A 15418-nucleotide genomic window follows, 5' to 3' on the forward strand; every position below is an offset into this window, starting at 1 on the left:
AAAATGTTTGAATATTTTTGTCTTAAAGCACATCTGCGAGAAACAGATTTCGGCTTATTCTGTCACGATGCAAGTTTTCCAAACAATCTGTTTCACCTTGTGACATTCTCAGTTTAAGTTCTGTTTTCGACAGTTGCCACAGCTGGTTTCCAGAAGAGGGCACTACTACTCAGGTTCATGTCTTTCTGAAATGCGTTTTTTTTTTTTTTCCTTTCTTCCTGTAGGCTCTTTGCTTAACTGATATGCTCACCATGAATATCTTTTTTTAAGTCTCCCGTTCTGTTCCGCTGAATACAGTGAAGCTGATTATTAATGCTATTCCACATATTCAGATGAGTTTTTGATTAACAAACCCTATAAAAGTAAGTTTGCTTAAGAAGCTTGACCCACACACCCCATCTCTACCAGGCAGGACATGTTGAGGACACTGATGTTCATTTTCTGAAAGCATCTAGTCCTGATAAGGATTTCACTTCATGCTGATGATCCCTTTAAAGCTACACTGTGTAACTCTTTTAGTTTAATCTTAGCTAAAAACACTTAGTTCTTTCAAAAATATATGTGCTCATTAATGTATATTTACTTCGCTCAAGTAATAAAGTATTCTCGTGAGTGTATAATATGCCATTGAAAATACATACGGGTAAGGGGTTTTAAAGGGTTAGTTCACCCAAAAATAAAAAATTAAGTCATTAATTACTCACCCCCATGCTGTACCAACCCCGTAAGACCTTCGTTCGTCTTCGGAACACAAATGAAGATATTTTTGATTAAATTTAAGAGCTGTATAACTACCACATTGGCTCCTAAGGGACTGCCTCTTGACGGCCCAGAAAGTCAATGAAGAAAATGTTTAAATATCCCAAGTGACTACCGTGGCTCAACTATATGTTTATCAAGCGACGCGAATACTTTTTGTGCGAAAAAACAAACAAAAATAACGAGTTTATTCGACTATTTCTTTTCTGCCTTGTAGGCCAGAAACGAGATTTCCTTAGATTTCCACGACGCATGCGCGAGAATTGCTATCTGCTTACACTACTTCAGATCGCAATTCTCGCGCATGCGTCGTGGAAATCTAGGGAAATCTCGTTTCTGGCCTACAAGGAAGAAAAGAAATAGTCGAATAAACTCGTTATTTTTGTTTGTTTTTTCGCACAAAAAGTATTCGCGTCGCTTGATAAACATATAGTTGAGCCACGGTAGTCACTTGGGATATTTAAACATTTTCTTCATTGACTTTCTGGGCCCTCAAGAGGCAGTCCCTTAGGAGCCAATGTGGTAGTTATACAGCTCTCAAATTTAATCAAAAACATCTTCATTTGTGTTCCGAAGACGAACGAAGGTCTTACGGGGTTGGTACAGCATGGGGGTGAGTAATTAATGACTTAATTTTCATTTTTGGGTGAACTAACCCTTTAATGTTGCCCCTCCATCTTGAATGTGCATTAGCCAAAGAGGAACATACCCGTTAATTCAAGCTTCGCCTTTCGCGTTTACGTTCGAGTTAGCGCTCATGGACGAGGTCGAACTGGAAGCCATGTTAATCTTGGACTACATTTGCCAACGTAGGAGTTAAAACGAAATCAGAATTGAGTGGAACAGAAACTAATATTCTCTGGATGAGTATATACCTTTTCACCACTAGATGGGGGTAAAAATCACACAGTGTAGCTTTAACACATTCTGTTTCAACTAACTTGCATTAGAGTGTTAGTCGAGGTAGTAGACTGGTAGGTCAGAATAAGTTCGCTTTAGATAAAAGTGTCTGCAAAATGAATAAATGTAAGTTGACATGTTGTTGCTTACAGTCAGTAGAATGTCTGTTGGGGAGCATCAAAATAAAGTTTTATCCTGTTAAGACTCAAGAATACCTTGCACATCGCTGTGCAGAACGGAGAGGTGGAGGTTACAGCATGACACTCAGCAGCAGGACTGGTTTGGATCAGATATTGTGCTGCAGGGCCCGAGGCTTGTTCTGCCCTGCTTCTCACTGGAGGGTCACCTACTCCAGGGTTCAACAGTAGAAGTCCTCCCAGGCGCTGTTTGTTCTCTCTGCACGGTGTAGCAGCTGCGATGTGTTTTCGTGTCATAGCATTGACGTATATGGATTTCTAGAGCTCTGTTAGGCTCATATTCTTGTGAAATTGAGAAGTCACCATTAAAATAAAATGGACACTTATTATTATTTTTTTATGGAATATTGTAGTATTCATTATAAATAATTTAATCGTGAACATCATTATTATTTTTTAATTCATGTGGCCCCGTAATCTTTTAGTAAAATAACTTCTCCTCCCTCTTGCACCGACATCTGTTCTCTTCACTGATGACGTGTTTACTGGCATGAGGGCGAGACAACCTGTCATTCGCAAGGGGGTAGGCATAGCTTTGGAAGGGATTCTCTGACACAGTTACGGAATCGCTATCAAGAGATTTAGGAAGCACAATGTTTAAAACCTAGAGCTGCTATTGACCGTTTGTTCATGGCGCTCCTAAAAAAAAGAGAAAAAATCTCACGGGAGCCGCCATTGTAGCAGAACTTCACCTGCTGTTAGCATCCCATTGACTCCCATTCATTTTGGCATCACTTTGACTGCGAATAACTTTACATGTGAGGTGTCCAAAGACTTAATTAGTCCATTATTTATTTCTAAAGAAACACGACAATGCATAAAATGTTCTATTACTTTGTATCTTACATTACGGCCCCGTAGAAGCAGTTTTTGTAAAAATAGGCTAAAGATTGCGTCATAACGAGTTTCTGATGCACAATAGAGACATTACCGTATAGACAGGAGGAGAAGCTCGCAGGCAATCCTTTACTGTGTATGAGGCAACTGGGGGGACATGGAGGCACAAAGTCAAGGGAGAAGCCCACAAATAGACAGTCCATAAAAGCACTGGGACAAAATATTTCAATGTTTTTGAGGAATTAGGTGATTCTGATTTGTTTGGCACAGCTACTAGAAGATTTTCAATCATCAGACTGTCGTCACGCTCAGTTTGAGCCTGCACAGTCGCTCAGATATCAGACAGGTGCAATAATCGGGCTTCAGTCTTCTCCATTTAAATCAATGGGGTCTCTGTGTCCATTTCTTTTTCTGTCTATGGTTTCTCCCCACGCAGAGTTCACTGATCCCTACTCCCTGAACACGGTACATCAGTTGAAGTGGACTTCGCTGACAACAATCACTCATTTGGAATGCCCTACAACATCATCAAAGAAAGTCAACAACAGATTATGGTATAACTTATTAAAACTTTGCAATTTACTTTCCTTTCTAATTTAAAATCATATAATAGGCCTATAGATACATTCACCACTCCAACCGTTCATGAATACTCCAGTCTGTATAATAATAACAATATTTATAAATACTCAATAAAAACTCAGAGCCATTAGAAATGTAAATGTAAAATTTCTTCGAGCGGCTCTTCTCTATGGTTAGTTCAGACTGGTGACAAGGTGCACAACGACAGTTGGTTGTTTTTCGCTCTCCACTTCCTGTGAAGTGATGTATCGACGTTCCCTTATTCCCTACGCCGTTGGCAGTGCCCTTCGAACTGAACATGTCTGCTCCCTTCGGATTGGAATTTCACTTAAGATGGCGAGATACCCTGTGAAGTCCACTTCGCAGTCCACTTACTGTCGAATGGAACGCACTGCATGTCGTAATTAACGTCAATAAAGTTCTATGCTTTCGTGGTACTTTGATGTCATTCACCGATCTGTCTCCACAGCGCCACTTTAAGGCAAACACATTAAATCTGCAGTGGTCAGATGGTGCAAGTCGTAACTCTCCAAATATTATAAGTATGTGTGCTGTAATTACAAGTTCATCAAGTACATGCAGGCTTTTTACAGTTCAGAATCGTTACGGTAATTACGAAATGGCGTAAACGCACATTGATGAGATAACAGCAAAAGCAAACCACAACCATCAAATGATCGAGTCACTTCCTGATGGACAAAATCTGGAAAATCCCACAATTCATATTATCTTTTTCTAGAAACAACTTCATTAGTCACAATATCCATCACAATATGGAAAAAAAGACTATCACAGCTCACTGAGGTTGTTTTCACAATCATTAAGCTGCTTAACATAATCTTGAAGTTAAAGTAATCGTTAAGCGACTCCATTGTGTGATAAAATATACATTAAAGTAGAGCTGAGAAACATTACCATTCCATTGAATGCCATGATTGACTGAGATAATGATGTGAGTTGTATTGTTTCACCTTCACAGTCGTAATATGATAAACCCTGTAACAAACATAAATAATTGTCAATTTAAATAAATAACAGGCCAACAATATTTTCTCATAGTCTTTCTCAGGGATTTAACAACGACTAAAAAAGTGTCCCTGCTGATATAATATCTTGCATAAACAGATAAAATACTACTTTAGCCAAACTTAAATATCAGTTAATGTATAATATATAATATCAGCCAATCTTAAAGCCTCACTGGGCTTGGTTAGATCTGAGGTAACATTTACGAATTCTAAAATCCTTAAGAGATAAAATACAGACTAAAATGTCACTGTTTTTAAATATTTTCTGAGTGGTATGAGAGGATTTTGGTCGCACATAGAATTTTTAGCTGGCTCCCTCTATGGAAATTGATTTGTTATATTTTTTTTTAATGAACTACAAATGTTTGAGCATGATTTTCTTCTTGATTTATTTGGTAAAACAGGTGTCTATCTCCATTGAAAAAAAGGAATCAATCACATATGTTTTCAAAGCAGATCTGATAAAAGACTATAATGCTCCTAATTAGAAATGTAGATAAATCGGAGGTAATTATGTTATTTATCTGTGAGTGGATACAGAAAGACCAATTTGAGACATGCTGTTAAACAGTTGTCAATCACAGTAGACTACAGGCCGTCTGTCAAACTTTTTCTCTCTCATTTAGTGAGTTTGTTGTCGTAATTGACCAATGGCTAAGCCTCCTCTCACTCGGACAAACAGTCAACATTCGGGGACAGGTGCTATGGCAGGTGTCACAGTAAGAGACATTTTACAGAAGGCAATTGGTGATTTTTGGAGACAGAAAGATTATATATCATCTCGAAGTCACCTAAAGGGCCTTAACTATGCATTGGAGGGTTATATTAATAATTTTATTGTTGAGAAGGTCGATTAAAAGCTTCAGCTCCAGGCAAAAATGTACAGGTCACAGTGTAAACGTGATAAACCGCATATTGTTGCCATCACCGTTTGGTGCTACAGTATTTACATGAATCATTCAGCACAACATTCCCAGACAGCAAACTGACATTGAATCAACGTGGAAATGACGTCTCTCATGACATCGAAACAACGTTGATCTGGCATTGTTTTGCTCATCAAATTAACATTGAACCAACGTCAGACGCGGCATTCTTCAAAGCTAAATGAAAATCGAAAATTGTTTTGCTTTCATAACATTGAAACAACGTTGATTTCAAGTTGATTTTCCGTTAGTTTTGAAAGAATGACGCGTCTGATGAAATTGGTTCAACGTTAATTCGATGAGCAAAACAATGTCAATGACATGTGTACAACGCAGCTAGAAGCTAACGTTTTCTAATGTTAGGTTAACAATAGCCTAACTCACGTTAGAGATTTTAAAGATAACGTTCAAATAACGTTGTTGACTTAACTTAAAACAGATGTTGACATTCTTGTTTAATTTATCCACGTTTAGTTGGTGTTGTGTTCTACCGCATGACTTAATCGCATAATCCAGAGCAGACACTTATCTCGGTTGAGATGTGGCTTGGGAAAGGGTAAAAAAAAAACAAAAAAAACACACCGTCGCCAAGCCTCTCGGGAACCTAGTGTCGGAGTTGCATGTACCCCATGTACACCGTTTGGCCATTTGAAACTTAAAATGACAAGAAAAAACGAGTGAAAACTGACTAACTGCAATTCATTTCAATGTATGTAGAAACAGAGAATGTCCGAGTGCATTGGGTTAGCTGCACACTGTGATTGGCTCATCACGTTTGAGGGCGTGGCTTAGCCATAGGTCAATAGCAAGTACACGTTGATGGCCCAAGACACGAAACGAGTGGGTTGTGTGAGAAAAGGAACAGTATTTATATTGTTTTTACCCCATATAACCACAGCCACGTCCAAGTGATCCAGAATTGATCTAGGATGCTGTGTTCCAGGCAGGTTTTTGAGCATGTAAATCACGACTTTAAGCCACGACTCACGACTTTGTAGCATTCCAGGCCAGAAAACTACCTGAGCGCAAGGAATTGTGCAGTAAATTGCAACCTCTAATGCCAGGTGTGTTAGTCAAGTGACATTAGTCACGTAACGACTAGCTGAAACATTCTAAAACTGAACTGAACACACAGAATTTTCAATGACTGGAGCAAATTTTAAAAACAGACTGAACGCAACTGTCTCCGACTTGCGCGTCTGGGCATGATCAGTTCAGTTGTAACAATCAAATTACATTCATAATCGGCCTTATGGTCGTAAAGTGTGTCCTCAGCTTAATGGACACTGATCTGTAGGCAGGTCTGATATTTATTGTGTGATAATTAGAGTTTGCATTCAGATGAAGAAAGCAGATATTGCATCCGGAACAGGAGCACAGAGTCATTATCAATGTCCGGCATTTCTGTGTGTGTCTAATGAAGATTATATAGAGTCTCCCCAAGGACGGCAGAAGGGAATGAAACAAGAATGCAGTTGCTTAACAGGTGAAGCTGGCTTGTTTGTGTGTGTGTGTGTGTGTGTGTGTGTGTGTGTGTGTGTTCATGTGAGAGAGATGGAGCTGTCTGCTGTTTGTCCTGCAGGAGGGAATAAATCAGAGCAGCCTGGCGATGAAACTTTAATGAAGAAACAGAAACAGACTCACTCAGTCCAGCCTTATCATAGCCATCTTTCTTTCAGCCTGATTTAATCAGTCCTTTTGACCATCCTTTTGTTCTGTCTTTCTGTGGACACGGGTAAAATATGTTAAAATATTAGTCTGAGTTCTCAAAAAGTAGACGTTTTGTTTCATTTACCAAACTGGAAAATTCAGATCAAATTGGTATCTGGAACATGTTTTGAAAAAGTAGCTGCAGGTTTCTATAGACCCAGGTCGTTCATTAGCTGCAATTAGCAAAGAGCCCTTCAGAAACAGGTCATTAGTAAAGTATATTGTGTAGGACTAATATAATAGTTGTGTATTATTTTGTGTTCATAAGTTGTGATTTTGTCAGTGTATGGATACTTTCAAGAGCGTTCGTTCAGTGCAGGGCCCAGAGCACTTGCAGTAGCCCAAAGCTCCCAATCCATAGGGCAAACAAATTTGGGCATGCACTGGTAAGGACAATAAGGCTCCTGTAAGATTGTCATGTTGTCCCTCCTCATTGTACAACATCACTAGCACTTTGTTATTCTTTGTTATTTAAAGATACAATATGTAATTTTTTCACCACTAGGGGTCGCTAACTTCTTACAATAACAAAGGGGTAGGTTGATGACGCAATGTTTCCTGCGGAATTATGGAAATTGTCGTCAAGCTGCATGGATCATCACTGTAGTGTGAAGCAAGACTCGATTGCTAATGAGAGACAGATATCAGCGCCACACGCGAGTCCCGCGGACGTAAAACAATAAGGACATTTAATTCTACCAAACTTCCCACAAGTGCAGATTAATAACACAATCTCTAATTGGAGTGGCGTGGTCAAGTGCATTTACACGACACACATACCGCCTCAGAACAATATTTATAAAGTATAAAGTGAAATGTGTCCGTAATTTCTGTCGACTGTTTTAGAATCAGATTCGCGACTGAATCACTCTTTTGAGTCAGTTCTTTTCAATGAATTGTCGTTGCCGATTTCTTTTTTACAAACTGAATGGTTTGGAACGATTTCTTACTCCATAAGCCCTGTCAGTAAATCAATACAAAACATGATGATCAATGGATAAAGTGAATATTCACTTTCAACGAACTGAAATAAACCTAAAAAAAAAACACTATGGTTTGTCAGCAATGATCTTTATGATGCACCTGCCTGAAGCAATACTAAACATACTAAAAGCCTAGCCTACTCAAAATCACCAAGTTGTATGGAATTACGGTTTACCTGTATATATATATATATATATTTTTTTTTTTGGACATGTAAGTTACTTTGTAGCCTACCATGTTATACAAATATATCCAACTTGTTAGAACACTCTAGAATCGCTGTTTTTTTTTTTAGTTTTAAAGGATACTTCATTTTGATGCATGTTTTGGCACAACCTTTGTGTCTGCACTCTGCACTGGGCAGCTCATTAGGTTGTGGACACAGAACTATTATTCTGTAAGACACAAGGCTCACTGGATTTGGGTGACAGCTCACTTACTACATTCCAGACACCAAATTTTAAGTCACAGAATGCCTAAGGATTCAATTCATAACCATATAGTGAAATATTAATGCATATGAAGCTTTGAATGTTGTCAAAAATGGCAAATATATGCCATGTCTATCAGAAATCACAGCTTCTTCACACAAAACCTGCTTCATTTGAAGCTCTGAAGCAGATAAAAATCTTCATACCGATGTCTCAAAGGAGAGAGCTCTACCATGACTTGTAATATCCCCCTCTCTGTCAAAGATGTCCATCAAGATACCTTTCACTCCATGTGTGTGTGGCTCTATAGGAACTGGAAACCATTGTCTGTCTTTGAGAATAACTAAGTTTGTATGGATATGTGCATGTGTTTCTGTGCATGCAGGTATTTAATAGCGTTAGATGTGACTGATAACTCAACCTTATTATGACCCTCTGTTCAGCTTTTGTTGCTTGGCAGCAGAAGATCCTCTGGGATCTATTGAAGTAAACCATAACGGAGCAGAGATGCACACACACACAGACACATTGGTGGGGAATTTCCATTTCCTTCTGTTGTTTTAATATCGAGCTAATTATATTTTCTATTGCCTAACCCTCACACAAACCTTTCTGCATTTTTAGATTTTCATTAAGACATTATTTACTACATTTATTAAGCTGTTTTCCTTGTGGGGACTGTTGGCTGCTCCCCACAATGGTAATTTGAGGTTTTATTGTCCTTGTGGGAACATTTGGTCCCCTGAAATAGCAGAAATTAAACTCTTTAAGACTTTATCTTCAGATGTAAGAAAGAAAAAAAGATAGAAAGAAGGAGAGAGAGAGGGAGGTGGTAATAGTTTGTATTGATCTTTGCAACTTTGGGACAAGCTTGCTCTGTGTACTATTGATGGAAACTCAATTGAAAAGTAATATTGTACCCTTTTACTTTTTTCTTTCATATGGTAGTCAAACTGTGGTTAATATTTCTTGTCTTTGTATCTCTTCTTTCTTCCTGTGGATGTTTATTTTTTTTTTTTTTTTGGTGGATTACAGGAATAAATAACATTTTAGAATACATTAAAATATAGAATACTGTTTTTTTTAAATTGTAATAATATATAACAATATTAGTTTTTATTCTTCTTTGATAATATTTTCTTGTAACGTGCTCCAATACATATTGTAAATAATAAAATAAAAAGCATAAATAATATGAAGTACTAATTTAATGAAATGTAACCAATAATATGACATACAACAGCATTTAAAAAAAAAAGAAGCTTTTTGCACTGAAAATAAATTTTCAGCTTAAAATCTATTTTGCAATATTGCACTCTAGTGTGGTTACTGACTGAGTTATAGTCCATGTGACAACTAGCCCCGGTCTCCCCTGTGCTTGATTATTTGTAGTCATTCCATCACACAGCTTGTAGTTTTTTTCCCCCCTCTGTGTCTCACTCCTTTCTTTTATTAATTTGATCAGCTGCCCTTGCCAGCTCCCTCGTTACTTCCTGTACCCATGAGCCCCCCTTCATCTGTGAGTCACCCATTCCCAATGGAGACTGCTGGCAACCCTGGAGTGTAGAGAAAAGGAGAGAGAAGGACAGGAAGTAAAGAGCAAGCTATATGACAGAAGGAACAACAGGGTTTTTGTGTGGACAGCTTAGAGGACTATCACTGGAGGAGAGCAACACACAGTGGACAAGTGGCTCAAAAATGAACACTGTAGAACAAGGGCCCTGGAGATAGAGAGAGGCAGTAATGAAGAGACCAGGGGTGGGGGGGGGGGTGGGGGATAGGAAGAGACGAATCTCCTTCTCCATTCCTAAAGAGTGTGTGATCTCTAAGAGAGTGGTCAGGAATGTGTGTGTGTGTGTGTGTGTGTGTGTGTGTGTGTGTGTGTGTGTGTGTGTGTGTGTGTGTGTGTGTGTGTGTGTGTGTGTGTGTGTGAGGGGGCAGTATTAGAGGATCTTTGAAGTAGAGGGGCGTTTGAAGCCTCTGCTAGCCTTCGGCTGTGTTATATAGCATTAAGAAGGAAAATAATCCTCAGAGCGCACTATGTAGGGGAGGCCGGGCAGACTAGATGGCATCTTTTTCTATAAGACACATGTGCTAGTTATACTGCTTTGAATATACAATATAAATGTAAAGTCTTTTTAGGTGGTTCAGTGCAATTGTAGCATAATCTCACTATATCTCAAGTAAGAACATATCCCCAAGGAACACTATTTATGCATTAATATTTAATATTGTTGTTTTTTTTCCTTGATGTGGGCAATTTGAGCAGTTTTATGCATTTATTGACTTAAAAAAGGTTGTAATTAAATGGAAATTCACATCTATTTTTTAAATTCATCTTATTGTAAATGAAAGACTTCTCTCTGGTTGCGTATGCTGGACTTCTAAGGGTCACAAACTTTGGTGTGATTGCTCTGTTAGTGCGGTTCATTTTAATAAGTGTGATGCCTGCCCTTGGTGTGCACCAAATAAGCGGACAGAGACCCTTTTTCGGGGGGTCTGGATCAAACAAACCAAAAGAACTGAATTACAAGTGTGAACAAACCCTAAATGTCATTTAGTCTGCATGCTTAAAGGGATAGTTCACCCAAAAAATGAAAATTAAGTCATTAATTTCTCACCCCCATGCTGTACCAACCCTGTAAGACCTTCGTTCATCTTCGCAACAGAAATGAAGATATTTTCTATTAAATTTAAGGATTAAATTTAATAATAACCACTTTATTCGACTATTCCTTTTCTTCCTTCTGGGCCTGAGACAAGAGTTCAAGACATTTCCACGACGCATGCGTGGAAGAACATTGTTCAGATGTACATCACAACATGGAAGAAAAAAACAGTCAATATTCTTCTACATTGCGACTTTAAGGGGCTGTTTATTAAAAACTGATTTTTTGTGTGTGTGTTTTGGCCATTAATTTACACAACAACGCATTTTGGTGGCCTGAAAACACAAGCTTTTGAAATCGTGTTTCAAAGGAGTTATCCTCTCCATGTAAATAACAAAATTGCCAATTTATGAAAACGGTGATGTCTTATGCATGTGTATTACGTCTTCAGTCTATAGGCATGCAATGTTCTTTGAAAAGTGGTATTGCCAACTACTGGCCTGGCATGCATAACACAGCAATTTTAGACACTTTCACGGATCCTAATGGGATCGTGTTGAAAAAAGTTTTCAGTACATCGTTGTTTTATAAACGTACCCTAAAGTGGTAGAAAAATGATTATTAACTAAATTAATTGTTTAGTCCTCTTTATATAAAGGACATTACCATACAATATTGACCAACTGATGATTCCAGAACACATGCCAGTTGTTTAGAAAAATATATATATATATATATATAGTGCCACATTAAAATAAGAATTAGGATTTTTAGAATTAAGTAATGATATTTTAAAAACACTATCATACCAACGCTTTGAAGAAAAAATATATTTTAAAGTAATAGTATTTTGAAGATAAAATCAAAATTCAATACAAAACGAAAAGGTGTTGTTTTTGTTTTAACGTGGTATGAAAACAGTCATAATTAAACTATTTCTATTTAAAAAGTTATCTTAAAATGTATTAAAATACTTCCAAAAATGCCATTTATTGTTTAAAATGGTACGAATATGAGTGAATTCTGAACAATTGCTGTGTGCTGCAATGGCTTCTGTTTCTCATACCGCAGGTCTAAAGAGGAGGGCAGGGTGGAAGAGAGAGAGAGTGTGAGCAGTGAGCATGATGATGATAAATGCGTGTGAAATAAGACGTGAGTGATGTTAATAGAGGGGTTTCTACAGAGCGGTGGCTGGGGACTGAAGGGTCTCATATTTATATTAAGGTGTGTGATTCAAGAAGAATTAATATAAATCTGGAAGAAAGGCGCTCCATCTCACTGCAGACTCTGTCTCTCTCTCTCAGCAGAACTGCCCAGATAACAAGGATTTGCCACATGCCCTTAAACAAACATATACACACGAATGCAAATAAAGTCATGCAAGTTTCATAAACTACATACTTAGGTTCGTTGTTTGCTTCCATGTCGAATATGCTGTCACAACTCAGGGTGTGACAAATGGCTGCATTTGCATTACCGTTTTGGAAATTGTTTCTTGTGAAATGAATCAGCTCATTTATAAAAAGCTCGGAAGTTCATGCAGAGTTCTTGTCCCAGTTTAAAATCACCTGCAGGCTTTATGACAATAAGGTTTCAGTGGAAGTTCAGTGTACTAATTCTCACGCATGGGAATTTTCCAGACAGCCAAACCAAATGTAGAGGTGTATGTGATGATTGTGATTCACACAATGGCCGTTTGCTAAACCTGACATTATTGGTGCTGGTAGTAGATTTATTCACAAATATGGCCTGGTTTCTGGGTCAATCTCATGTAGGCTATATTTAGGCACGAGTTATACCATGTCCAAACAATTTAAACCCAGGATAATTGGATATGCCTCTACCTAAATTTTTGCAAAACGTTAAAAAAACACACCTATACATTGCAGTTTCCTGCTGAAATTAGATCTCGAGGGAGTGAGAAACCAACCACTTGTATTCCTGTTCAGACATTTAAGGATTAAAGAGCAGCTTAATGATTAAGACTTATTTTTGTGTGGTTGTTTGCAAAACAGTTATAACTGCGATTTCATGTGAGTGACAGGTTGCTGGAAATGATGGAATATTCTCCCGCTCTTGCCGAATGCACACATCATCAGAGAAAAAGATGTTGTTGCAAGGGGGAGGGAGAGCTTTTTCATGCCTTTAATGGAAAGGTATAGTATACAGATGAGATATGGAAAGCAAGGTGCAGAGAGACAGGAACGGCCGACAAAGGGGAATCAAACTCTGGTCGCCAGAAGTGCAATTGAGCTGTAGGTTATAAGTTCTGCCCAAGAGGCTATCAGTGCTCTTCGCGGAAGGGAAAGTTTTTGCTTTTAATTAAAGATTATGAGGGCACATGAAAACGCTAACAAGTTTCTCATCTTGTTGAAAAAGACTTTCAACATTTACTGTGCCCATTCAGCTTCCTGCAAAACATACTGTAAACTAGAAGTCCTTTGCCCAGTTTCAGTGAAGGACAACAACAATCAATTATTCATGTCTTAATACAAACAGAGGAAGTAAAAAAAGTGGATTGTACGCAGTGAAATTAAGTATACAAAATGTTCAGTGTAGTGCTGTTAAGAGGTATGAACAAAATATGGAACAGTATTTTGAAAGATTCTGCCGTTTCATGGAATATCACTGTATTTTATTTATTTTCATGCACTGGACCTTTATGAAAGTTTATAGTGGCTTATTTTACTGTCAGGTGTAAATAGACTAAAAAAGCATTTTAATATGAAATACAAAATTACTTTTAATAGATATTTCAAATTCTGTTTATAAAAAAAAAATAAAATCATTAATTAAACAAATCAATTTAGTTTACCTCTTGAATTATATAATCAAATGATAATTAAATTCTTTAAAAATAATGTATTGACAAATGCTATTGTTATTTGTTAAAACTTTTATTTTGCCAGGTTGTAATGAAAGACCTTTGAGTTGCTGTGTCGGGCCAGGCCGACCTTTCTCCGAAAACTGGATGAGGAAGGACCGGAAGCAGTGTGCCGGATTTGAGGAGCGCTAAGGACTGGCTCTTCACGCCACGAAATATTCACATGGCTTCTCTCACTATTGCTGAGAGACACCTATGGCTGATGTTATCTGAGATGCTGGACTCGGAGTGCTCCGAGTGTTCCTCGGCATGCCTCCCTGCTCTCCCCAGCTGCCCTCTTCTGATCATCCGTCAAAGTTTTCATGAATAGATTCGCTGAGGTTCAGAAGACGTCACAGGCAATACCAAGAAGTATGCTACTTGGTACTCACACTTTACGCTGCACACTTATCCTACAAACTGTCACCATCACTTTCCTGCTGACTGCTTCTTTTCGCTCGAACATGTTAGATGAAGATATATATATATATATATATATATACGTGTGTTTTTTTATCTTAATGACATCACAAGACACACATCCGGTTTCTTTCTTAACTGTTCACTTGTGACATAACCGAAAAAAGAACTGCCTAGAGTGGTATTTCGACATCCTTTTGTGTGTATGTGTCCGTTCAAGCGCAAGTAAGCGCAAAACAGGAATCGATTTGGTGTTTGAGTGCTGTCTGAAACGTGTCTCTTTCTCTTCAGTCTCAATTTTCGCCTCTTCTTCTGCTTTTAAAAATCAAAGCAGAAATCACATTGTATGATTTTTAAGTAATTCATTCGCATTTTATTGCATGACATTAATATTTGATACATCAGAAAAGCAGACCTTAATATTTGATACATAAACATTTGTTTGCAATTACAGAGATCATACGTTTTCTGTAGTTCTTGACCAGGTTTTTGGTCAGGGATTTTGGCCCACTTCTCCATACAGACCTACTCCAGTTCCTTCAGGTTTTGGGGTTGTTGTCAGGCAATTCAGACTTTCAGCTCCCTCCAAAGATTTTCAATTGGGTTTAGGTCTGGAGACTGGCTAGGCCACTCCAGGACCTTGAGATGCTTCTTACGGAGCCTCTCCTTAGTTGCCCTGGCTGTGTGTTTCAGGTCGTTGTCATGCTGGAAGACCCAGCCACCCATCTTCAATGCTCTTACTGAGAGAAGGAGGATTCTGGCCAAGATCTTGTGTTACATGGTTCCTCCCCTCAATATGGTGCATTCGTCCTGTCCCCTTTGAAGAAAAGCATCCCCAAAGAATGATGTTTCCACCTCCATGCTTCACGGTTGGGACCACATGACCAAAGATGGTCCCTGGGAAACTTCAAACGTACCTGGACATGCGCTGGCTTGAGCAGGCTGACATTGCGTGCACTGCAGGATTTTAATCCTTGACGGCATAGTGTGTTACTAACGTTTTTTTTTTTTTGAGACTGTGGACCCAGCTCTCTTCAGGTCATTGACCAGGTCCTGCCGTGTAGTTCTGGGCTGATCCATCACCTTCATGATCATGGATGCCTCATGAGGTGAGATCTTGCATGGAGCCTCAGACCGAGGGAGATAGACCGTCATCTTGAACTTCTTCAATT

At 38.4% G+C, this 15418-nt stretch overlaps 1 non-coding gene across 1 annotated transcript; it reads left to right on the forward strand.

The window, feature by feature from the left end:
* The first annotated feature begins 2392 nt into the window (after window positions 1-2392).
* On the forward strand, window positions 2393-2497 carry LOC120487017 (U11 spliceosomal RNA). The gene has a single exon (XR_005624355.2). It is a non-coding gene; the product is annotated as a U11 spliceosomal RNA (small nuclear RNA).
* Window positions 2498-15418: the final 12921 nt, after the last annotated feature.

This window comes from Pimephales promelas, chromosome 15, assembly GCF_988280905.1.
Source record: "Pimephales promelas chromosome 15, fPimPro1.hap1.1, whole genome shotgun sequence".
In the NCBI taxonomy this organism is placed as follows: Eukaryota; Metazoa; Chordata; class Actinopteri; order Cypriniformes; family Leuciscidae; genus Pimephales; species Pimephales promelas.